Genomic DNA, 25,897 nt, shown 5'->3' with positions numbered 1-25,897 from the left:
ATTAAGCAAGTCATTTGATTTCTTTGAGCCTCAGGTTTTTCCATTTGTAAAACCGGAGGTGAGTGGTTGTGATAGGTGTTGATTGGGCTTTCCCCAAACCTATTCTTTTGACAGTTTTCATTTCGTGAAGTTAACACTCCCTAATCGTCTGGTGGCAGCTCTGAACCTCGGAAAATAACATCAGAGGTCCATCCTCAAACTACAAAACTGAGAGGTGGAGAAAATCAGATATGTGCAAGCACTCTATGCTTTGAGGATGAGGCAAATTTGCCTACCTACTTGCAACGGTTAGGGATTCTAGGTTCGAGTCCCAGCTACGATACTCTCCGTGTGACCTTAGGCAAGCAACTTCCAATCTGTGGACCTCAATTTCCTAATCTGCAAAGAAGAGGAAGTTGGACTAAATTCCCTACCGGCTTTAGATTCTATCATTTGAGAGTTGTAACCTAGCTCGCTTCTAGGAGCATAGCGATCCTCAGTGGCTATTTTTGCTGGGTGCATTTCTCCTCACCAGCAGCTCTGTGGCAGGCATCCCTCCTTGTCCCTCTTCCAGGGTTCTAGAGCTGTGGTAACGCTACAGTGAGTAGTTGAAACGACCCGAGCCTTACAGGAGTTTAAGCCCTGCGCCTCCCTGAGCTGCCGCCAGAGCTCGCCCGGCCCCAACCCTGGCCCTCCCCCTCCTCAGGGCACGAAAGAAGTCGAATGGGCGGGGATGAAGGCGGAGAAGGGATGGGAGGATGGAGGTGGAGATAGGAGGAGCCTCTGGATACCAGCTAAGGGCAGCCAGCGGGAGGGATGGCGTCACGGGAGAAAGGGAGGAGCTAGTCCCGATGGGGCAAGCGGCGCGCTATCTCCAAGTACTGGGAATAGGGGAGTGAGAGAAAGTATAAATAGGTGAGCCCCAGATGCAGAGGGACAGGCCAATTGTGCAGGAGTGGAGAAGGGTACTTTTGCACTCGGAGCAGACCGGGCACAGGGCTCAGTCGAGAAGAAGGAGACGAAAAGATAGGACCGAGCCACAGAGAGGTAGTGTGTGCGTTTGCTGGTCCAGTCCGGTGTGGAGCTGTGGAGCTGGAGCGCAGCGCTTAGTGCCGTTGCCACCAAGCCCGCTTCCACTGCCCAGATCCTTTGCTGCTCATCCTGGGGTAGGGAGAGCTCCTGAACACCGTTTGCCTCGGAATCAATTTGGTGGCTTTGGCCGCTGCCAGGGAGGTGAGACCCCGAGTCCTGAGAAATATCCTGGAAGGGTGAGATGCTTGGGATGGGGGAAGGGGGACGGGAGACGAATATAAGCGGTATTAGGGTTAACTACAAAACTTTGGTTCCTGCGGTTTAGGTTTTTTTCTTTTTTTTTTCTTTTTTGCTAAAGTTAGAGAGAGGAGTGGGATTACGGGTTACAGGTGTGTTCCTCGCAGAGCCAGTGAGGAGTCTGCACATGTTGCTACCGGTTTGGGTCAGGGAAAAATGGATGGGTGGGAGGGAGGCTGTGTATGTATATATTAGACATATAGAAAGAGTGTAGGTGGAAGGGAATTTCAGGCTCCAAGTTTCTTTCTCCCTGTCCGTGTCTAGGCTGTACTGTGTCTTGCCTGTCTCTTGTCTGCTTTTTTGTCAGTTCAGTACACTGTACTCAAATGCCGTCTTTTGCCTTTGCTCGGGTCGCGTGCCTTGTGTGAATTAATATACTTGAGGCAGGTGCTGCCTCGATGCTGCAAGGGGCAGGAAAAAATGAGAAAAGACTGATGCTGGTGGCGGTGGCGGTAGCGGGGGCACCTTCTTGATGGGGGGGGGGGGAGGTTGTATATGCGCGCTGGTGCGTGTGCATATGCAGGCTGCGGAGCCTGAAGGGGGTCTTCTATGGAATGCTTACTCCGACAAATGCAGATATGGTAACCTAGCTGGCACGGAGCGGTTTGGGTTGTAGGGTTTATTTAGGTTCCCCAAAGAGGAATTTTCTCTTCCTTTGAAGGCTGGGTCAATGTGTGTGCTCTGTAAAATTTGCCCAGATTAGCCTTTGCCCTGAGGGCAGGGGGCCAGTCTTGACTTCAACAGCTTCTACCGCACTTGACCCTTTGGAGTTTTGCTGGCAGGTGGGCGCAGAAAGAACTTGAAACATTTAGCCATTTGGAAAATAACAGGTGGGTATTTCTGCCTTCTCTCTCCAACCCCTCATTTCTTTAACCATTCCTGCCCAATCCCATCCCTTGTTCATTTCCCCTCTTCTCTCCTACTCCCTTTTTCTTCTGGATTCCTGTCCAGCACTGAGGCTACTAGGCTAAATTGCAGATTGATGCCTAGGCAGCACCTGACTCCCTGGCACTGGAGTTAGGAGAATTCTCCCTCTGTGAAGATTAGCCAGTGGGATGGCATTTGGCCTTGAGAGTTGGCCTTCTGCCAGCTCCCTGGTCATACCGCATAGAGGCGAGTTCCCTCATCTGTTTGTTGGCTTCAGTTTGGAAGAACACCCTTGCACCTCTCCCCAGGTAGAACCATAAGATTTATCCCAAGCTCTAGTCTGGGTAAGTTTTGAAACCAAATGGAAGTTAGCCTTGTGTCTTGTGGTGGGTAACTTGACTTTTCCCTCGAGTTTGGCACTAGGGTGGATAGAGACCAGAAAGCTCATCGTATTTGGGGGATTTGTCCTGCTTGCTTTGTGGAAATCATTCTGCCCTTGTCTGACTGCAGCCCTGATCAAGTCCTGGGTGAGTGTTGGGAGAAAATAGAAATTTCTCAGAGTCCTTGAATAGTGTCTTATAAGGAGAGGAAGGAACAGTGGTGACTTGTTGTGTTGGGATTATAGGTTGGAAAAGAAAATCCAGAGCCGGGGTCCATCTCCTAAATCTGATAGAGCTCCTGGTGTTTGCAGACTTTCCTTCCTGGAGAGATTCCTGCTACTCCTTGACTGCTGGGGCCCCGAGTTGCTGCTCTGGCTCCAAGTCCGCATTCTTTCTGTGCTCTGAGTCTGCTGAGGTTTGCATCGAGTTGGGCTTCTGGAGAAAGTTTGTGGTGTAGACTGCAGCCCAAGCTGTCTCTCCGGAAAGGTGCTGGAAGGAACCCTCCTTTTTGCTTCTATCCCAGCCCCATGAGGGATTCCAGGGGCCTCAAGCTGCTTCCCTTGAGCACTTTAGCTCAGAAAATACACACCTGTTGGAAGAACGAGACTGAGATCTTTCCTGGAATATCGGGTCTGAGGAAGCTGCCCTTGTCTGAGACTACACAGATCAAGGATTCGGATCTAGCTTCAGGAACTATTGCTCTGCCTGCACCCGTGCACTTGGATTTCAGGTGAGACCTCCCCCGACTTCTCTGCTCTTTTGACCCTTTCTATGCTTCCTCCTTCAAACATCAGAGCACATTCCAGTATTTTGCCTTCCTTTTTACCCCCTCCTTGTCGTGTGCACCCGTTGGATTGGATTCTGCAAATGTTTTTCTCTCTTTCCCAAAGTCTCTAATTCTACATAGGTTTCTTCCCCTCTCCATTTTGTTCTCGGAGGGAGTCAGGTCCCACAGATTAGGGTTTCTAAGAAATCCCTAAAGGAATCTTAGACCCACCCCCCCCCCCCGGGCACTGAGGCTTCACAGGAGGGCGGGGTCCATTGCTTTGCCACCATGGACAGCTCCCAGACGCTTCCCGAGCTTGTGGCCAAAATAACCCTGGGTCTCAAGGAGAGTTCTATTGCTTTCATCTCTGTTTCTGTGTGTGTGAGTGTGAATTTGAGTATGTGTGTGTGTATGTGCACTCATCCGGGTTTGGGAATGAGGAGTGTAAGGGTGACTGAAGCTGCTAAAGGCAACACTCTTGGATGTCCTGGGACAGAGGCAGCATAAATGCTTAAAGAAGTTTGGAACGTTTATCTTGTGGAGGAGACTTCAGCAATATGTGGCCAAGTCCCAGGTCTTGCCTGCATCAACTTGTTTGTATGGCAGATTCTGGAGAAAACTTATTTAAAGAGAATAGTGTATTTTCCTGATCTGTCAATATCCTAGACTGCTCTTTGTTTGTTTGTTTTTTAATAGGTTCTAGTACAAATTCTAGGTAGCAATCGGTGTTATATGATATTACTGAAGAGGTGAGGAAAGGTGTCAGAGGATTGAAATAATAGAATTGGTCAAGAGTAGAGAGAGAATTTTAAAATCGACAGGGTATCCAATATAGAAACACTGCTTTCAAAAATAGGGAAAAAGGGCTTACTTTTCTTGATCTTTCCTTTTAGGTGTTTATCACCTTTTATCATTTACTTATTCCCTCATTTAATACCAAAATATTAAGAATTTTTAGGGGGTAGCTAGGTGACTTTAGTGGATTGAAAGCCAGGACTAGAGACAGAGTTCCTGGGTTCAAATTCAGACTCAGATACTTCCTAGCTTTGTGACTCTGGGCAAGTCATTTTATCCCCATTGCCTAGCCCTTACCACTCTTTTGCCTTAGAACTAACAAAGAGTATTGATTCTAAGATGCACAGGAAGGTTTTTTTTTTTAAAGAATTTTTAAAGATACTAATGTGCATAACTAACTTAGACTTTAAAATGACTTTATAGAAGATCAACATAAAATGTATATATCTACAGAAAAAGATATGACACTTATAATGGTCTAAATGAAATAAGATGTTGTTTAAAATGTAAGAGGGCAAGGACTAGCTCATATTTATCTTCCTATTCCCCCCTGGTGCTTAGCACATTGGATTGCAAACAGTAGGTGTTTGTAAATGCTTGTTTAATGAGAAATGAATTCATTTACATATCTAAATTCACTATTGAGAAGTAGCACAGATGCTTTTCTTTTTTTTTTTTTTTTTTGTTTTTTTTTTTTTTTTTTTTTTTTTTTTTTTTTTTTTTTTATAATTCAATATGATTTTTATTCACGCTTTTACTTAAGACTTTTGTAGGGGATCAATACAGTACTCAAAGACGTTCTTTGAATTATTTAATATTTTACATATGCAAGTATAGTATTCCAGCTCTTCATCTGTTGTTCCTCATTCTTGCCATATGATTGGTCCACAAAGAGCTGATTGGTATTATTGAAAACAATTGGTCAAATATAATCAGGTCAGAAATTCTGTTGCTCACTTTGAAGCCTAGTTATCTGCAATGTTTCTTTTTTTTTTTTTTTTTTTTTTTCACTTGGTGGGTATACTTTTTATTTTTATTTTTTTTCTTTTTTTATAGTATTTTATTTGATCATTTCCATGCATTTTTCATTAAAGACAAAGATCATTTTCTTTTCCTCCCTCCCACCCCCCGTGGCCGACGTGTGATTCCACTGGTATCATATGTGTTCTTGACTTGAACCCATTGCCATGTTGTTAGTATTTGCATCAGAGTGTTTGCTCCGAGTCTTTCCTCTGTCATTTCCCCTCAGCCATTGTAGTCAGGCAGTTGCTTTTCCTTGGTGTTTCTATTCCCTCAGTTTGTCCTCTGCTTTTGGATAGTGTTTTTTTCTCCTTGATCCCTGCAGATTGTAGCACAGATGCTTTTCAAACACACTACCCTAATGGCTTGGGGAAAAGTTCTAAAATCAAGCAGAGGATATTCTGGAAACAGGATAGTCTTAATCAGTTTTAAGTGTTTTATACAATGAATTGAAGAATTTGACCTTCTAGGGGAAGCTAGGTATCACAGTGGATGGAACACTAGCCTTGGAATAGAAAGAACCTAGATTCAAATCTGGTCTCAGATGCTTCCTAGCAGTGTGACCTGGGCAAGTTGCTTAACCCTCATTGCCTTGCCCTTACTGCTCTTCTGTTTTAGAACCAATACACAGGGTTAAGTTATGAGGTTCTCAAAACAATTTAAGGGTTCATATCCTTCCTCTTCACCACATTTCTAGACAAAATGAAACTCTCTGGGTAACATCCCACAATCTCCTGAACCATGTTTTCTTTTTTTTTTTTCCTTAAACTTCCTGCCTGCTAGATTAACTATGTTAAAATTCCTTAGAATCCATAAAATAAACAAGGGAATATAGGGAAAGTCTGGAAATAACAATGCCTTGAATATGAAAGTAATCAAGTTCTTTTTAAATTGTAAAGAACTCACCTCTTTTCCCCACTCTCCTTACATACACATATTTTTATTTTTTTATTTTTTATTTTATTTTATTACATACACATTACGTACACACATATTTAAATTATTAGTAAGTGAAATTTTATAGCAATCAAATTATTTTAGATATTTATATTTGTGCAAAAGGAAGCACACAGCTTGGTTAAATCAACAATGCAAACAAACAAACCCCTAAACTCCTAAATTCATATTGAGATGCATAGAGAATTAGCCTTGGGGTTAGAAAGAAATGGGTTCAAGGTTTCTCTCTAACACATATTAGCCATGTGGCCATGGGCAAGTCACTTAAGTGCTCAGTGGCCCTGGCCACTCTTTTAAGAGGATAAGTTAAAGAATAGTTATTGACCTGGGAAGTATTTTTTTTTAAACAAGAGTTCCTTACATGGATGAAGTCACACATATGGATCATTGAAACAAATCCTGAACTTATGATCATTGACTGGCGCTTATTAGTTTACAAATAGAACCACATAACTTTAGAACTAAGATTTGGAAAGGGAGAGTGAGTTACCTCAGGTCACTTGGGCAGAGTTTAGCCAAGTTATTGGCTATGCCAGGACTAGAATCCACATCTCTTTGATCCTATCCTATCTCTTTTCAGTGCACCACACTACCGTCTAGTGGATGGAATAATGCGTACATGTGTAGATGAAGGTGGTTTTTTTTTTTTAACCTCAGTTACAATTTTGAATTAGCTGAGCATTTATTCTAAATCATGGAAAATTGTAACTCTACTAATATAATAATTATGTTTGACTGGCAGGCCACTCTATCTTCGATTTGGAAAAATTGCTGATGGAATTAGCATGTAAGCAGATGTATTGCTTACCAGAAATATACATATTCAGGAATAAATGGAAGAATTTTGTCATGGACAAAACCAGTGCCAGGTTTTCCCCACATGAAACATTTGGACAACAGATTAAAGTAAGTATTTTATTATTCACATAGTTCGATGTACTCAGCAAAAAGCTTTCATTTTCTTTCTTAGGAGAATTTTGTGACTTTTATTAGACTTATTTCTCCCCTTTGTGGGTGGATTTTTTTCCCTTTTCTGCTCTCATAGCAGTTTTTGCCTCTCTTATGAACTTGTGTTCATTTTGTATCATTATTCTTTGTGTATATGTCTTAACTCCTGTGCTATGCTTGTAAGCTCTTCCTGAGAAGGGATATGATATTATTTATCTTTGCATTCCCTTTCCCTGAAACCCAGGAAAGTGCTTTGTATAGAGGAGAACTTGCTAAAAGTTGATTGAAAGTTGAATTCCCAGTCAATGGTAAAGATAAGAGTTTCCCATCTTCCCTATTCCTGGTTTTCAGCCATCATCAGTCCAGTCTAGTACCTGTTGCAGAGAAGAAATTGGTGAACTCTCAGAATGGTGTGTTATTGCAGAATGTGATCCCAAAATGTATGACATTCATGCTTTTTAAAATGTATTTTATGTAAGGTGAATATCTTATTTTGAAGCTTTTAATACTTCAAACATTGTTGCAATTCATTTGTGAATATATGGTACTGTGATATGAATATAGGGTATCATGTGTAGACAAATTGACATTTTTCTCAGAATTTTTTTTTGAGAATAACATTTCTCATTTTGTTATTTCCAGACTTTTGCTATTTTCCCTTGTTTATTTTAATGTATTCTAAGGAATTTTTAACATAATTCATCTAGCAGGCAGGAAGTTTAAGAAAAAAAAGAAAACATGGTTCAAGAGATTGTGGGATATTACTAAGTGAATTTCATTTTGTCTAGAGATGTGAAGAGGAAGGATATGAACTCTTAAGTTATTTTGACAACCTAGTAACTGACTATTTCATTTTTTCATGTGTTGTGATTCATGACCTTCAAGTAGAAAAAACATTTTAATGTAGTTAATTTTGTATTATTCATTTGAATAAAAGAGAGAATTAGCATGGCTAGTATAAAAGGGCATTTAGTTGTATCCACTGTTTCTTTCTTGTCATAGTCCCAGAGTAAGAGACCAAGAAGAAAGAGAGACACTGAACAGAGGAATCTAGGATGATAGCAAATCCAAAGGTGGAAATAGTGAATTCAGACACTTCCCCTCCCCCCTTTTTTGATACTTACCTACCAACTAACCAACTTTAAGATTTCCTTTTACTTAACCAGCAAGCAGCACAATCTGCTGGACTGACAAAGTTTTTTAAATTATAGAAGCAAAGAAAGAAGTTTAATTTTACTGTCAATAACTGAAAAAAATAGATGCAGTTGGGTTAGGGTCCAGAAACAATGAACAAAAAAAACAGAATGACCTTTTGCTCTTTCTAAGGCAAAATGTTTACCTTGTTGAATAATGGTGAAAAATGCAATCTATCATCTGATTATTTTAAAATATAATTCCAAATTTGTAGTTGCCTAAAAAAATCAGAATAATGGATTATATTCAATTAGTATTTGGTTTTCTAGACACAACCTTTAGTGTTATTTGTACATTGAAGTGGAAGGACAAGACCTTCGGTTTCTTACATGTTTTCTTTTTTTCCTTTCTTTTATTTTAACAACAAATTTTCCATATATGTTTTCCAAAGTTATATGATTCATATTATCTCTCTCTCTTCTTCCCTTCCCTCCTGGGATTGACAAGCAATTCAGTCTGGGTTATATATATATATATATATTATCATGCAAAACATTTCCATATTACTCATTTTCATAGGTGAATAATCTAATAAAACCAAAGCCCCAAGTCATATACCCAAATAGTCAAGTAATAAATCATATGTTACAATCTGTATATCTACTCTCACAGTTCTTTCTCTGGAGGTGGATAGCATTCTTTTTCATAAGTCCCTCAAAATTGTCCTGGATCATCATATTGCTGTTAGTAGCAAAGTCTATCATATTTCATCATTTCACAATATTTCAGTCACTGTGTACAGTGTTCTCCTGGTTCTACTAATTTCACTCTGCATCAGTACATGAAGGTCTTTCCAGTTCTTTTAGAAATCATCCTGTTCACCATTCCTTATAGCACAATAGTATTCCATCACCATCATATTGAATCTGCTTTCTTGCTAATAGCTATGCCATTCTTTAGAAATACTGCCAACTATTAAAATTACTGAAAGTAGATATGTTTAGAGACTGTTCAAGGGAAGCTATTTTTTAAATTCTTTTTTTAAAAAAACCCTTACTTTCCATTTTAGAATCAAGACTGTGTATTGGTCCTAAGGTAGAAGAATGATAAGGGCTAGGCAATGGGGGTTAAGTGACTTGCCCAGGCTCACACAGCTAGGATGCCAGATTTGAACCCAGGACCTCCGTTGCTAGATCTGGCTCTCAATCCACTGAACTACCCAGCTGCCCCCAAGGGAAACTATTTTTAAGAAGAATGCTGGTCTTCAGCTCAGTGCTCTCTTTTTACTTCTTTACCTACCCCATGACAATGATCTTTTGGATTGTCCCTCTGTAGCCTGGAGCTCTGATGAAGCAGGGTGCTGGCAAATGCTTAACAACCAGCTTTCCAAAAGAATATACTTTCAAGATTAATCTGCATTATTAATATTTTCTTGGGACAGTGAGGTGGCACTAGTATACAGAGTACTTAATTTAGAGTCAGGAAGACTCATCTTTCTGAGTTCAAATCTAGCCTCAGACATTTCCTAGCTGAATGACTTTGGACCAGTCACTTAGTTCTACTTCCTTCTGTTTCTTCATCTGTAAAATGAGAAGGAGAAGGAAATGGCAAACCATTCCAATATCTTTGCCAGGAAAACCCCAAATGAGGTCACATGTCTGAAATGATTGAATAACAACATCAATATTTTATTCATCACATCTTTAAATCTAGATGATCAAAGAAGCAATAAATCAAACCTTGATTTGGAGCATTTGCTAATTTCCTGAAATGCAAAATTTCATAATAAAAATTTAACAAATGGCTCTCTGGGCCTATACTGCTTAGCTCCAACTCCCTCTTACCTGAATAGCTGTCTTGCTTCTACTGTTATGCCTTAGAAATGGTACTAACAGAAAGAATAAATTGCAATATATAATTTTCAAAGGAAGTTCATTTTGTTACACACAAAAGAGATGAACTATATTCTAGGTTTTTAGATGACTTTCAAAATGGGAGTTTTGGGGGCAAACCAGGATGTTAATCATCACTGTCAGAGTCAAATAGTTTTTAGGGTTTGACTGAACACTAATCCACAAAATAATTTGCATAGTAATAAGATTAACTGCCTCTGCAAGATGTGCTGAGTTGATCCTATGAGATTGTAACCTGTGATATTATGGGATTTTTGAATACTTTCTAAATTTTCAATTCAATTTCCTTTTCTTAGCATTCTTCCTCTTCTTTCTGTGGAATCTGACAGTGTTTAATATCATCTCTTGACTAAAATTTTCTTCCCATTTATCTTCTTTTTTATTATATGATCCTGGTTCTCTTACCTCTCTGACCACTGCCCTATCTCTTTTGATGGTGCCTTTAAAAAAATTCTCTTAAAATTTTTGGTTTTCCCTCAAAATTCTGTACATGACCTGCTTTTCTCTCTACTCTAGGGAGGTCATCCACTTTCCCAGCTTCAAATATCAACTCTATGCATAGTGACTTTAAGGGACAGCTAGATGGAGCAGTGGATAAGACTCTGACTTTAAATCTCACCTCAGGCACTTATTACCTTTGTGATCCTGGGCAAGTCACTTAACCCAGTTTGCCTCAGTTTCCTCATCTATAAAATAAGCTGGAGAAAGGGGCAGAAAAGGGGCTTAGTGACTAGAGAGTCGGGCTTGGAGATGGGAGGTCCTGGGCTCAAAACTGGCATCAGATTCTTCTTAACTCTGTGACCCTGGGCACGTCACTTAACCCCAATTGTCCAATCCTTATCGATCTTCTGTCTTGGAACTGTGAGAATTAAAATGATCACAGAAACAATACTTATGTCAATTCTAAGACAGAAGGTAAAGATTAGAAAAAAATGATATGGAGAAGGAAATAGAAAACCTGTCCAATATCTCTGCCAAGAAAATATCACATGTGCCCAGGAAGAATCTTGTCAGACACTACTTAAAAAAACTCCACTGAAAATCAACCTATGACTTCAACATCTTGATCTTACGCTCAAAATTTCTTTAACCCTATCTGGATGTTCCATTGGCACCTCAAGCTCAAAGGTTTAAAACTAACGTCAGAATCACAGAAATCATCATGTGTTCCCACCCCAGTCTATTCTTTAGTCTCAGTCATTCTTCTCTTAACCTTCTACATCAATTTCTAATGCTGTTAATTCTACTTTTTCAATGTCTTCTCACATCTACTTCAACTTTTAAGACCATTTTGCATTCTTCTTGCCTATTTAGACCTGAAAGTACATGGTTCATTGTCCTATGTGTGAAATCTGAGTAGACAAACTATGACCAGTTGACTAAATCCTGCGAACTGCCTTTTTTTTTTGTATACTCTAGAGGTGTGAATAGTTTTGACATTTTAAAATATAATAAAACTTTATTTAAAAATATAAAAAACTTTCTTAGTTCCTAGCTGTACAAAACTGACTTGCCTAAACTATTGCAATTGCCTTACGTTTAGTCTCCCTGCCTTTAGATTCCCAAGTCTCCAGTTTTCTTCCATACAGCTGCCACAGTGACTTTCCTGAAGCAGAAATCTGATCACAGTTCTTCTCTATATAATAAACTTCCATGGCTCCCTCTTGTATCTAGAACTAAATATAAGGCATATCAAAAATCTGAGTGCATTTTAAGTTTTAATAATTTAAAACTGGCTAAGACTTCTGAGATACTGAATAATCTTAACTTAGCAGCTTTTCTTTACTTCCAATTTACCTTTCCAATCTTAATTTTCATTACTTTCTTTCCTATAACTATGATCCAATCCTCCTGGTTTTCTTGTAATTTTTCAAACATAATATTCCATCTTCCAACCTCCTTGCTATTGCATTAGCCTCCACATCTAGAATACTGTCCTTACTCACTTTCTCTTAATGTTCTCCCTTATTTCCTTCAAAATTCAGCTCAAGTGCCACTTTCTTCATCAGTGGTATCAAACTCAAATAGAAATTGGGTCGCTAATTTGCATATATGGGAAGCATAGTGACAGTTTAAAAATGTAACTTTGTCTATGTTTTATTGTGTTTTTGTTTAGTTAGTTTAAGGTTTCCCAGCTACATTTTAGTCTGATTTTGGCACACTCAGGAGTGTTGTACCCCCTGGCAGTGTGTTTCACGTCTAGTTTGTATACCCTGCCTTTCTTGATTTTCCCCTTCTGCCCCAAATAACTTTGTGTGTGTATTATATATTTATGCATACATATATATACACATATATCTTACATTTGCTTGTGTTGATGTCTCTCCTGTTTGAATGTAAGCTTCCTGAAAACAGGGACTATATAAATTTTGTCTTTGTATTTCTATTGCCTGTAATATAGTAGATGCTACTTAAATGCCTTTTGGTTTATTAAAAATTCTGATTTGTTCTTAACTTTATAACTTGCCTTACAGATCCTAAGATAAGACATTTAGAACTGGAATCAGTCTTAATAGTTACTCCAGTACTCCCATTTTACACATGGAGAAACTGAGACCCAGAAAAGTTAAGTAATTTGCCCAAGGTTACTTAGTTATAATAAGGGGCAGAGCCAGGATTCAAACACGGGTCCTTTGCCTTTGATGTGTTATCAACTATACCACAATGAATTTCTTATCTTTTTTTCCCCCTATGAAGCCTTATAATCAGAAATAGTTTTTTTAACCTCTTTTATATAACTAAGCCTAAGTGATCCAGGATATTGTCCATTTGGTCATCTTCTAGATGTGCCTGGGGAGCTTGGCTTCACAGCCTAGGTGAGCTGCTTCTAACCTCTGAATATCCTGATAAGCTATTCTTTACCTGTGAATTCTTCTATTTCTATAAGTCATTCAATCAGCATTTATTTGCAACTCTTATTTTTTGTCTTAGTATTGGTGCCAAGGCAGAACAGTAAGGGCTAAGCAATTGGAGTTGAATGATTTTTCCAGGATCCCACAGCCAGGAAGTGTCTGAATTCACAATCGAACCCTGGACCTCTCATCTCCAGATTCGGCTATCCACTGAGACACCTTGCTGTCCCCAACCAGGATTTATTTAAACATCTACTATGTATCAGGAACTGTCCTAAGTGTTGGCCAAGCCTTAGGTGCTATCTGGGGGTATCTCAGCGGCTCTCATCTCCGTTGTCACTTTTTCTACTACCTACCATTTTCTGACATTTGTTTCCCCAAGCAAACTAAAGAAAGCTGGGGATTATATCAAATAAAACCATCTGTAGTGTTGCTCTCCTCCAGAAATACAAAGAATCAACAGCTGACTTATCAGAGATTATACAACAACATATAAAAACCTGTCATGTCATTTATTAATTTAAACTATCTCCTTCTGTCTTAGAATCAACACTAAATAGGGATTCCAAAGCAGAAGAACAGTAAAAATTAGGCAGTTGGGGTTAAGTGACTAGACAGCTTGGAAGCATCTGGGTCCAGATTTGAACCCAAACCCTCTCTACTCTAGACTCCACAAGTTCTCTGCTCCACTACCTAGCCCCTTGGCATGTCATTTAAAAGAGATTGGTAGCAGGTGCCTCCTTAGGAGCCCTTTCCTTTTTTTCGGAGGGCAGTCCATTGGGCCAAGTGTGGGCAATAAGTTTTCAAATACAGATTTGCATTTTGCTTAGTCCTCTCTAGCTCTAGGGAGGAGAGGAGCCTTCTCTGCTCTCTTTCCACATTCTTTCCTAGAGTTCTGTTTGAAACAAGGAAAGAGTTTGGGGTTTTGAGATGATTACGGCATTTCCTTGGGTGAGTCTGAGCAAAAAGTGGGGAGAAGTTGTGGGAAATGCTGCTTCAGTTTGACTGCAGCTGTTGCTTTCTGTAAGTTTATATTTCTCTAGTTTATTAACTAGACAATCTGGGCTTGAAATTTCTTTTATCTTTTTGACAATTGTGAAATTAGTTTTCTTTTTGAAGACATCTCATTTTGAAATTCATCCACAAAATAGAAACAAAAAATTGTTAAGCATCTATTAGGATCAGGCACCATGCTAAAGTGTCATGAGGAGAACTGAAAACAAGTGGTAATAGCTCACATTGTAGACCTTTTAAGGTTTGCAAAGTGCAAAATCATTAAATTTGATCCTTACAAAAACTTTTTAATTACTAAGTGATAACTATATATAATATAACACTGCTATATAAATGGCCAAGACCCTATGGAGAAGTCATAGTCTTATCATAGTTATTTTTTAACTCTGTCCTTAGCAGGTTGAGGAATAGAATCCTTTCTATAGATTCCTATCCAAAGACTCCACTTCTTCCCCAATTCTTTTTAGTCACCGGCCATGATTTGTGTTTGAAGGAAATTATTGTTGTTCAGTCATTGCAGTTGTATCTGAAACTTTATGACCCCATTTGGGATTTTCTTGGCAAAGATACCAGAGTGCTTTGCCATTTCCTTCTCCAGCTATATAAGATGTTCCATACCCATAATCCCCCACCTTAGGAAAGAAGTGAGAAGAGGTATATTCTCATATTCCTTCTATAGGGTCAAGATTGGTCATAATTTCACAATATTACATTTTGATTTTGTTATGGTCATTTCTTCCATTTATAGTGTAATGATAATATGTGTTTTTCTGGTTCCACTTACTTTGCATTAGTTCATATGTCTTTCCATGCTCTCCATATTCTTTGTAGTCATCATTTCTTTCAGCACAGTAATATAGTACATTCATAAACAGTCATTTGTTTAGCCATTCTCCAATGAATAGTCACTTACATTTTCCACCCCACCCCCCAGTTCTTTGCCACTACACAAAGCATTGCTATAAAGAGCAGGGTGCATATAGAGCCCTAGGTCTTTCTCAGGTTATATATCTGGCAGTGGGATTTTGGGGTCAAGGGTGATGGACATTTTTGTCACTTTGCATAATTGCAAATTGCATTCTAATAGAATGGTTGTAGCAACCCACAGGTCCACCAGTAATTCATCAGCGTGTCCATCTTTCCATAACTCTTCTACACATTGGCTAATCATATTTTTAAAAACTGCCAGTTTCCTTGGTGTGAAGTGAAACTTGGTTATTATTTGCATTTATTTCTCTTATTATTACTGATTTGGAGCATAATTTCACATTGTTGATAATACGTTGAAATTCCTCTTTAGAGATTGTTTTCTTTCCTTTGACTCACTATTGGGGTTTGAAAGCTCAATTTATCACTCTCAGCTTCTATCCACACAGGCAGGAGCTTACTCAGTCATTGTGACTATCAGCCGTTGACTTGAACCAAAAGTAAGTCAGGTTGGTGGTTTGTCATTTTTGGAGACCCCAACCTTAGTCCCATGCTAGAAGGGACTGCGGAGATATTTTAGCCTAGTCTTCCTCTTGCCACTTAAGCCATCACTAACAGAAAATCATCTCTTCTATGATTAAATATTTCCAGAGACGGAGAGTTCATGACCTTCCTCAGTAGCCTAGTCCTGTTTAATCATCCTTTATAGCAAAGAGTTCTCCTTTTTGTTTAATGAGCTGAAGCTCTGTGGCTGCAATTTAAATCTATTTCTGTCTTTGGTGGAGATACAGAACACCTGGTTCTCTGCCTCCCTAATAACCTTGTGGTGACCCTGCAAATAATGGAAGATAGTTTTTGCCTCTCCTCAGCTTTCTTTTAAGTAGACTAACTGGCCCCGACTCCTTTAAATTTCCAATTTCCCTGTTAAAATAAATATTCTGAATGCCCAGACCAAGCAAAATCATGGTGCAGATGGCAGTTTATCTTAGCCTGACAGAGGTAGTTGAATGCAATTTAGTCGGTATTAAAAATGATTTGGGGGGATTTCACTTAACTTTAATTCCAGGCAGAGAAAGTATGGATCTACATTTTTAGAAATGTTACTTAGCTGCAAAGATTCATAACTTTTTTTTTAATCTGGAAAATATAGTCCAATTATCCTCCCCCAAATATTCATATGTCTCAGGGGATCAGGTTAACATAAGTGAACACTGGCAAATTTAGTAGCTTTGTATGTTGGAGATGGAGAGGGTAAATATATCTCCCTTTCCCTGTTCTCCCCTGACTCTCTAGTCCTTTTAGGAATAACAGTATGGCACATAGAATTGCTTCCTGCCCGTAAGACCCAAAGGTTATATTACTCATGTGGTGTAAGGTCAGATCACCACCAATGATTCTTCAGTGTGTTCCCAGCACCAGCACTGCCATCTTGGGCAAGGCTCTTAAGTGCTCTTACTCTCAGTGTCTGAAGTAATGGATAGAATGCTGGATTTGGAACAGCCCCCACACTATAGGGTTGCCTCAGTTAGTAAATGTGACAGATGTATGAGAGGTAGCATAGTGTCCCTCATGGTGGAAAGAGTAGGCTTGGAATTAGGAAGACCTGGCTGGGTTAAAATGTTACCTCAGAATCCTAGTAACTCCGTGACCCTACGCAAATTATTTAACTTCTTGTCCTCAATTTCCTCATCTGTAAAATGGATATATAATTATAGCACCTGCCTCATAGGGTCATCCCAAGAAATAAATGAGAATATGTGAAAATCAACATGTATAAAGAATAGGAAATTGGAATTGGAGTTAGGAGGATCTGCTTTACTAGTTGCCTTAAATAATTACTGGCTTAGGGAGCTTGGAAAAATCACTTTACTTTTGCCTCATTTTCTCATCTGCAAAGCGGTAGGGGTTGGATTAGTTGTCTGCAAAAGTCTCTTCTAGCTCTAAATCTATGATCTCATAGTAAAGTACTTTGCAAACCTGAAAACACTCAATAAACTGGAACTGTTATTATTATCTGCAAAATGGGGAAATGGTATTTGCATTGCCTACCTCAAACTAATATATGTGGAAAATGCTTTGAAAATAGTAAAGTCTATTGTCAATATCATTATAATCCTAATTATTGTAACTCTTTTGAAAGAAGAATTCAGGAAAAGAGGAGAGAACTTTTTTTTCCTGTTCATACCTGTTCATATAACACATTTTGCTATTGCTTCTTGGGTTCAAAATGAGGTGAATCCCTGGTACTCCTGTTTCTTAGCACTAATAAATGTCCTTGTTATTATAACCACAGGATTAGAGCTGAAAGGACCTTTGATATCATCTAGTTCAGAGGTTTTTAACCAGAGACCACAGTCCCAGAGTCCATGGATAGATTTCAGAGGGTGCATGAACTTGAATGGGGAAAAAATTACATCTTTATTTCAATGTAATTTGTTTTCTTGTAATCTTATGAGTTTTGTTTTTTAATTTAAACACATTTTCATGAGAAGGGACCATAGGCTTCATGGGACAACCAAAGGGATATTCAGCACAGATATGGCCAAGAACTTCTAGAGTGTTTTACAGTTTACAGGTGAGGAAACCAAGCCTCAGAAAGGTTAAATTTAAGGAATAAGTAGTACAGCTGGGCTTTGAACCCATGTCCTTTGACTGAAAGTCTAGAAATCTATCCTCTCTTCTTCCTAATCACATTCTATTCTATCATATTCCTCTCTGGCCACAACTTTAGATAATAATATTTTCAGGCTACTCTGTGAAAATAGTGTTGTCATTGATAAAGCCTTTTCAAAAATTTTGTGACTCCAACACCCAGTATCTGAACCACTATTTGTCCTCATAGCCCTTTGGGAAAGAACTCTAATACCCTTTAAAAGGGCAAAGAAGGTAGAGAATCTAGGAAAGTAATTCAATTGAAATGGACAAATACACAATGGACAAATATACACAGGAATGGGGTTTCCCTTCCACAGATCGTATAGTTTCTGATAAAGAAGCTGATTTTTGTTTTTGTTATGAGATGGTTTTGAAAGAGGAAAAAAGTGACTTTTTTTCCAGATCTTTAAAGGGTTGCCTCTTGGAAGAGGGATTAGACATCTTCTGCGCAGATCATGAGGGAGAAAATAAGGACCTATTAGGTGGAAATGCCAGGGAATGGCAACTTTTCTCTTTTCTCATGATAAATCAGGAAGAAGAAAGAGTTCTGTGATAGTATTATCACCTTCACATATAATCACAATTATGGGTAAAAGCCTTGAAAAAGTATTTTTCCTCCTAATTATCAGTTTTCTTGCCAGATAAGACGGTGCCTGTTTTTTTTTGTTTGTTTGTTTCATTTTGTTTTCTTCTACTTGAGAAGCCCTAATTCTGCATTTCCTGAGGAATAGCTTTACTGGATATAATAAAAACAAAAACAAAAACAAAAATAAATTTACATTCATTTATTTCCAGTACAACCATCTCAGGTCTGTCTTCTCTTTAATACACACTCTTCTTTTTAAAGATTATTCCCATTCTACTTACAACTGTTTAAAGATATCATTCTATAAACAATTTAAGGGTGATTGTATACAAAAAAACTTTTAAATAATTGATGGTATTCAAAAATAGAATGGATTACTTTGGGAACTCTCCATTCCCAGAGGTGTCCAAGCACAGTCCAATGATTGCCTGGATGGAAAATTGTAGAGGGGAATTCCTGCTTTAGATGGAGATTAAATGGCCTCAAAAGGTCATCTTCAACTCTAAGTTTCCATGCTTAATTATGCCATAAAGAAGCAAATCCCAATTCTAGGACCTAGTATCACCCAGCCTAAACAAAGTTAGACCCCCTAATTGTTGCAAAGGATTGGAAAAATAATTACAATAAAATATTTGGGTCTCCCTCTTGGATTTGTAGCCAAAATTGTTTTAATAGGTCTAATTAACACAGAATTGGGCTCCAGTTGTGACAAAAGTCCTATTGTATTTCTTCCCTCTGGCAAAGAACCATGGGAGACTCTGTAAGCCCCAATGATATTTTAAACAATTCCTTTATTAGAGAGTTAAGAATTTGACCAAACCAGTGGCACAAATTGCTAGAATGGAAATTTTTTTCATGTTGGATAGAAAACAAGCATTATATTCCCAATGTTTATAAAGGATAACAAACAGAACTCAAGATAACTATTGACTAGTGAATTGGATCGTAGCCTTAGGTATATATAGTAAAAACTCATTAAGTGTGAAGAATAGAGAAGACCTTGTAATATCATCCAGTCTTCTTACAAGGTGAAGAGAGTTGAAACAATTTTGTGGTTCTAAATCACAGACTTTAACAAAATAACAAAAGTCTTATTCATACAAAGATGGTCCAGCCTGTCATCATGGTAGAGTGGAAAGAAAGGAGAATTTGAACATATAGTCAGAAGACTTGGACTGTGAGCAAAAGGAGAAGGAAATCAACATTTTTATTGCATCTATTATACGCCAGGCACTGTGCTTTATAAATATCTCATTTGATAGCCTTGTTTGAAAACAAGTCACTTCCTCTCCCTTCTTGTCTGTAAAATGGGTGCAACAGTATCCAAACTATCTACCTTGTAGGGTTGCTGTGAGGAAAATACTTTGATGACATTAAAGAATTATGTTTTAGACTGAAAACAAGTCACTTCCCCTTCCTTCTTGTCTGTAAAATGGATATAACAGTATCCAAAAACTATCTACCTTGTAGGGGTTGCTGTGGGTACAATACTTTTCAGACATTAAAGTATTCTGTTTTAGACTGAAAACAAGTCACTTTCCCTTCCTTCTTGTCTGTAAAATGGGTATAACAATATCCAAACTATCTACTCTCAGGGTTGCTGTGGGTACAATACTTTGTAGACATTACAGTATTCTCTGAGTGTTACCTGCCAAATGGTTCAATACCAGAAACCATGTGGTTTTTGTTCCTGGAAACAACAAGAAAGGAGATGCATTGTCTTGAAGAACGAGACCTTTCTATTTGACTTTCAGCTAAATTCTCCTCTGTATATCGGGTTCTTCAACAGCAAGGAATGTCTAACTCTTCTATTTGTAACTCTTGTGCTTGAGTAGTGTTGGGCACCTAGGAAAGATTTACTAATCGCCTTTTCAGTCATTCATTTGTTCCTAAACTACAGATACAGTTCCATTCAACAAGTGTTTATTCAATACTAACTCCATTATATATGAGACCTGCTGCTCAGTGCTGGGGGTACAAAGAATAAGAGAAAAGTGTACTTTGGCCTCAAACAGGTTATATCTTCTATTCCATTGTGTAAATGGTTGGCATAGGTTTTTTTTTTTTAATCATGAAATGCTCCCCCTAATTTGTATGTTTGTTTCATATAAAGGATGCTATCGGTGTACTTTTTTCCTTGGAGGAATTCCCTTTCTTTGACAGGTAGCCACAACTAACTTTCATAGAGGGATACCACACCATGATCTAGGGTAGCCGATCCATGCCTATTGGCCTCAATGAATGAAGCCAAGAGCCCATAGTGTTATTTTCCCATGCCAAAATAGAGACTACATGTTAGCCTTCAGGGAAAGACTGGGAAGCCAGAGCATTCTCAGCAGCATGGAATGTGTGTGGGATGGGGATGAAGCCCTGATAATACCTTCTATTTCAGTGTTCTGTTGCTCTGTGAGCTGAGGTGCTTTTATGGCCATGAGCTCATGCATCTTCTACATTGTGGGGGAGTCGGGGAACAGGTGGCCTTCCCCAGATGGGAAGCCAAGGCATAACAAGGTGTTGGTTCACCCAGAAAGTCACTGGTGGGACTGAGAAGAAAAAACCAGGTTATCTAACTTACTCTCCATCTATCCACTCACTATCCACCCTTGTGATGATGTTAGTAGGAGTCATGGGAGAATTTATAGGATTCAGGATTAGAAAGAACCTTTGACATCATGAAGATTAGTGGTTATAGAAGGTCTCAGAACCTTAGGTCTGTGGTGAGATTTCAGATCTGTTAACTTGGATGAGAAAAAATGATATTAATTTTAAAAAATAACAATTAATTATGTATTATAATATACCATATAGATAATGTAGATATTATGTTATATAATAAATGTTATCACATTTATTATATAATAAAACATACATATTATAATAAAATAGATTTATAAATATATTTTGTAATCCCACAATTATAAATAACCTATAATTTATTATATTATATTTATAAGTAATTATAATATAGTAATATGTTATTATATTTCATCTATAATTATAAATATAATACATATATCTAAATAAAAATTATAATTTATAAATATTATATAATACATATATCTAAATAAAATTCATAATTTATAAATAAATTTTATAAATGAAATAAAATAAAAATTATAATAAAATAAATTTTGTTATAATATATGTTTATTATATAATATATTAAATGAAAAATTTCTATATTATATAATAAATTTCATGTGTTATATAATATAATACACATTATTATGTTACATATTATATAGCATATAATAATAAATAGTAAATCATGATCAGTTCCCTTATCTTATATTTTTTATTTTGTGCATTAAAAACATTATTCTGTGAATAGTTCCATAGGTTTCCCCACACTGCCACAGGGGAGAAGATACAAAAAAGATCAACAAACCCATGATCTAGACAAACCTTGTTGAGATGGGAACTGATTCACTGAAGATAACCACATCTACTAAATTTCAGAGCCAGAACTTAAACACAAATTTTCTGGCTCTTAATCCAATGTTTTTTTCTGCCAGACTTAACTTCAAAATGTTAGATTAAATATATTTTCTTCCCAGATTTTCTTCTGAAACAAGGTTTGGTCCTAGCTCAAGGGGAGAATTGGTTCTTTGTCACAGACCATCCATTTTCTTACCCCACCCCAGTGGAATCAAATCCAAATAGACATGGAGGCTACTAATTCATACATAAGGATCTGTGTATACCACATCTTGACTTAGTTTTTAAATGTAATATTATCTATGTCTTACTATAGTTTTATTTATTTTGTTCAACTTTTCTCAATTCCACTTCAGTCTGGTTTGAGTTGCCCTTGGGAGTGCTGGGAGTCCTGTGTTTGACACTTCTACTGTACTCCATGAGTTATCCAAGAAAGCTATTGGGGAGAATTTCCCTGGGCTACCAGCATGACCAGAGTTATCAGGATTCTGCTATAGGTCGTTCCTGGCATACACATCCCAGCCACTATCTTCTAGGACTATCTGCCAATACAATGCAAAACTAGAGACGCTTAGGATCTCAGAATTCAGATCTGGAAGGAATTTTTTTAAGCCTTATCTTAAGCCTTATCTATTTTAGAATCAATACTAAGAATCAATTCCAAAGCAGAAGAGCAGTAAAGGCTAGGCAATGGGGGTTAAGTGAATAGCCTAGGAAGTTTCTGAGGTCACATTTGAACCCAGATCCTCCCACCTCCAGGCTTGGCTCTCTTCTACTGTGTTACTTAACTGCAATTTTACAATTTAGTCACACCTGCCATTTTACAGGTGGAGAAACTGAGGTCAAAAAGGGTTAAAGGACTTGTTTAATGCCACAGAGGCAATAGGAAGCTGGGAGGGATTTTGAACTTAAAATAAAAAAAGTTTTTTTTTTTTGATGTTCAGTTTCTTTATTTCACAGTCAGGTTATAAGAGCATATAGTAGTTCTGTTTATAGTAACACAGAGGGTCTCTAATATTAAAAACCACATACTATATAAGTATATGCAATTACTACTTGATTATTCCTTTGATTATTATGCCTTATAGAGTTATTTAATAACTGGGTCTATCTCTTACTATATAACACACAGTTATTTATATATCTATATATCTATAAACCAGGAATCCAGTGCCATCTTTCTGTTTATATTTGGGGTGAGAAGATCACTTCTCTCTTTCATCAAGGAGGGGGAATGGGCTGAAAACTTTTATAGGTAGGTGGAATGGAGGAAGGAGAGAAGAGGAGAATGAAATTAGTCCAACCAGTTTTTAAAAATCTGACTTTTTAAACCTAATGTTGATGTTTGGGATATAAGACAGGAACACATTTTAAAGCTAACTGTGTGTCAGGTTCATTGAATGTCTGATGTTAGTTTTCCAGAGCTTTGGGATGAGGAAAACCTCAAACACAGTGGCTAAGCACTTTTCCTTTCCTTTTAAACTCATGTTTATTTTTGGAGGAATTTAATCCATATGTTTTGGGTTTATTTCCATGTAACTCATCAAAATGTTATTTTGCAACAGCATAGCTAAACTTGTAGGATGTCTTTTTTTCTTATTTTTCTTTTTTAATTCTGAGCTTTTTCTCTATCCTGTGATACAAGCCATCTATACCCTTTCCCTCAAGGCATACTTTCACATACGCATACCAAAATATACCCCCCTGCAAGCACAGACACACACGCAACACATACTCACTCCACAACGGATCTGTTGCCTTTTGTTCGATGTAAATAAATGTGAACCTTTCAGGGTTAAGTCTAGTTTGAAAGGGAAAAAAATCCCCATCTAAGGCTTGAGTCAGTTCTGATGTGTTCACCCTTTCTGAGCCAACACTAACCTCAGAGATATGGCATGTGGCTTTTATTGACTTTAGTGGGGAGCTGAAAAGCATGCTTTGGGTTCCTCGTTTAAACTGTAAATTGGGCTCTTTGGGTCAAGAAAGCTAGGGTGGACAATTTAGGCTCAATCTCAGGCTCTGCCACCACCAGCTTGCTGTGTGGGTTGCTTATCCTCTTTCTCTCTCTCTTTTTTTCCACTCTTCTTTTTCTGTCAACAGTGGTAGTACTGGTGTACACTCATAAATATTTTATAACTTCAGATGTGCAAACTAGGCAGCTTTATTTATTTATTTATTTATTCATTCATTCATTCATTCATTCATTCATTTATTTATTTACTTGTCCGTTTATTTATTTGTTTGTTTATTTGTTTGTTTACTTATTTATCTATCTATCTATCTATCTATCTATCTATCTATCTATCTATCTATCTATCTATCTATCTATCTATTTATTTATTTTTTGAGGCTTCCTAGACTTTTGTTGGATCTTGATTGCTTAGATTTTATTAAGTTCCTTCCTGGTAGCAAGAAAGAAAACTGGTATGCATTTTTTTTAAACCTGTACCTTCTGACTTATAATCAATACTGTGGACTGGTTCCAAGGCAGAACAGCAGTAAGGACTAGGCAGTGGGGGTTAAGTGACTTGCCCAAGGTCACACAGCTAGGAAGTGTCTGAGGTCAGATTTGAACCTCCCGTCTCTAGATCTGGCTCTCAATCCACTGAGCCACCCAGCTGCCTGCTGTAATTTTAATTTGTCCAATTCCATATGCAATGGGCAAGGGTTTCTTTTTTTTTTTTAATCTTCATTAAAAATAGGCAATGGGAAAACTCCATGAAGACTGTTTAATGATAACATGAATTTACAGGTATACCTTGAACTTGATGATGCACCATGAGGTGGTGCAAGTATTATTATGTTCATTCTAGAGATGAGTAAACAGTGGCTTAGAAAAGTCAAACAGTTTGCTCAAGGTTAAATAGCACAATTTGGATCTGTTAAAGTTAAGACCAATTCTCTTTTTTACTATCCTTTGACCTCTGGAGAAAATGTCTAGTGGATGATTAGGGAATTTGTGTTTCTTGTGGGCAGTGAGTGCTGGACCTGCAACCAGGAAGACTCATCTTCTTGAGTTCAAATCTGACCTATTAGCAGTGTGACCCTGGGCAAGTCATTTAACCCTGTTTACCTCAGTTTCCGCATCTGTAACGTGAACTGGAGAATGAAATGGCCCAAAACTCCAGCATTTTTGCCAAGAAAACCCCAAGTGAGTTATGGTGAGTCAGACATGACTGAACTGAATGAACAGCAAGAAATATATCTAAATTATGTGGTGCCAATAGTCAAATCAGGTTACAGATATAAGAAAAGAGACATAATTTTATTTATATTTTTTCATGCCTTTGGGGAATTTTAAGGATTCCTTTCATAATTTAATCAAGGGCCATGTATATATTTTTCAAGCAGTTGTGATGGAAATCAGATCACGTTAGGTTAAAAATTCATTGGTTTACATGAAAGCTTCTATAGAGTGTTAACATATAAACATGTCCCAAGATTTCCTGAGGTTTACTTTTGTGAAAAACAATTTAGTTATGTTAAATTTGATTTTTTTAAAGGTCTGCATGTAATTACTTTGAATAAGAGGCTATATTTAGCTGGCTAACAGATGAAGCTTCTACTTAATCTTGCTTAATATCCTTTTAACTCTAGTAGTGGTTTATTGGAGTAGTTTTACAATTTCTCCATTACCCAAATCAGTGTGTACAGAAGAGAAAATAATGGTGGTTAGACTCCATCCAGATAGTTAGTGCCCAGGGCTCAGGATTACCTTTGGTTGCTATTCTGGGAAAAGTTATCAAGAGAATAAGAACTTTTATTTGCTCAGTTTTTGAAGATAAATGTTCCCTTACTTGTGAACACTCTTCCTTCCTTCCTTCCTTCCTTCCTTCCTTCCTTCCTTCCTTCCTTCCTTCCTTCCTTCCTTCCTTCCTTCCTTCCTTCCTTCCTTCCTTCCTTCCTTCCTTCCTTCCTTCCTTCCTTCCTTCCTTCCTTCCTTCCTTCCTTCCTTCCTTCCTTCCTTCCTTCCTTCCTTCCTTCCTTCCTTCCTTCCTTCCTTCCTTCCTCTTTGTCTTACCATCAACTCTAGGACAGAAGAGCAAGGGCTAGGCAAACAGAGTTAAATGACTTGCCCAGGGTCCCATGCAGCTAGGAAGTGATTGAGGCTGGTTTTGAACTCAGGCCCTCCCAACTCCAGGCTTGGTTCTACCTAGCTGCTGCCTTGTAAACAATTTCATGATAATATCTAGTCAATTCTTAGTTATCTACATTAATGATCAGGAGAAGTAGTGAGATTAACTCAAAATAGCAAATATGAAAATCTTTTAGAAAAACTTTTGCACTTATGTTCTGGGAACTAACATTTCATACAAGACATTATCCTTTTAAGACAT

General features: G+C 37.8%; 1 protein-coding gene across 2 annotated transcripts in view; it reads left to right on the top strand.

The window, feature by feature from the left end:
- The first annotated feature begins 791 nt into the window (after positions 1–791).
- CEMIP (cell migration inducing hyaluronidase 1) overlaps positions 792–25,897 on the top strand; it is a 263,138-nt gene continuing 238,032 nt past the window's right edge. Inside the window, exon 1 of one of the 2 annotated variants that reach the window (XM_007479273.3) lies at positions 792–1,212. The gene's annotated coding sequence lies outside the window, so the exon portion shown is untranslated. The remainder of the gene's footprint in view (positions 1,213–25,897) is intronic. The other variant, XM_056806007.1, reaches the window with a different exon arrangement.

This window comes from Monodelphis domestica, chromosome 1 (genome assembly GCF_027887165.1).
Source record: "Monodelphis domestica isolate mMonDom1 chromosome 1, mMonDom1.pri, whole genome shotgun sequence".
In the NCBI taxonomy this organism is placed as follows: Eukaryota; Metazoa; Chordata; class Mammalia; order Didelphimorphia; family Didelphidae; genus Monodelphis; species Monodelphis domestica.
Note: the sequence above shows the minus strand (reverse complement) of the source record. Positions and strands in the feature narration are given on the sequence as shown.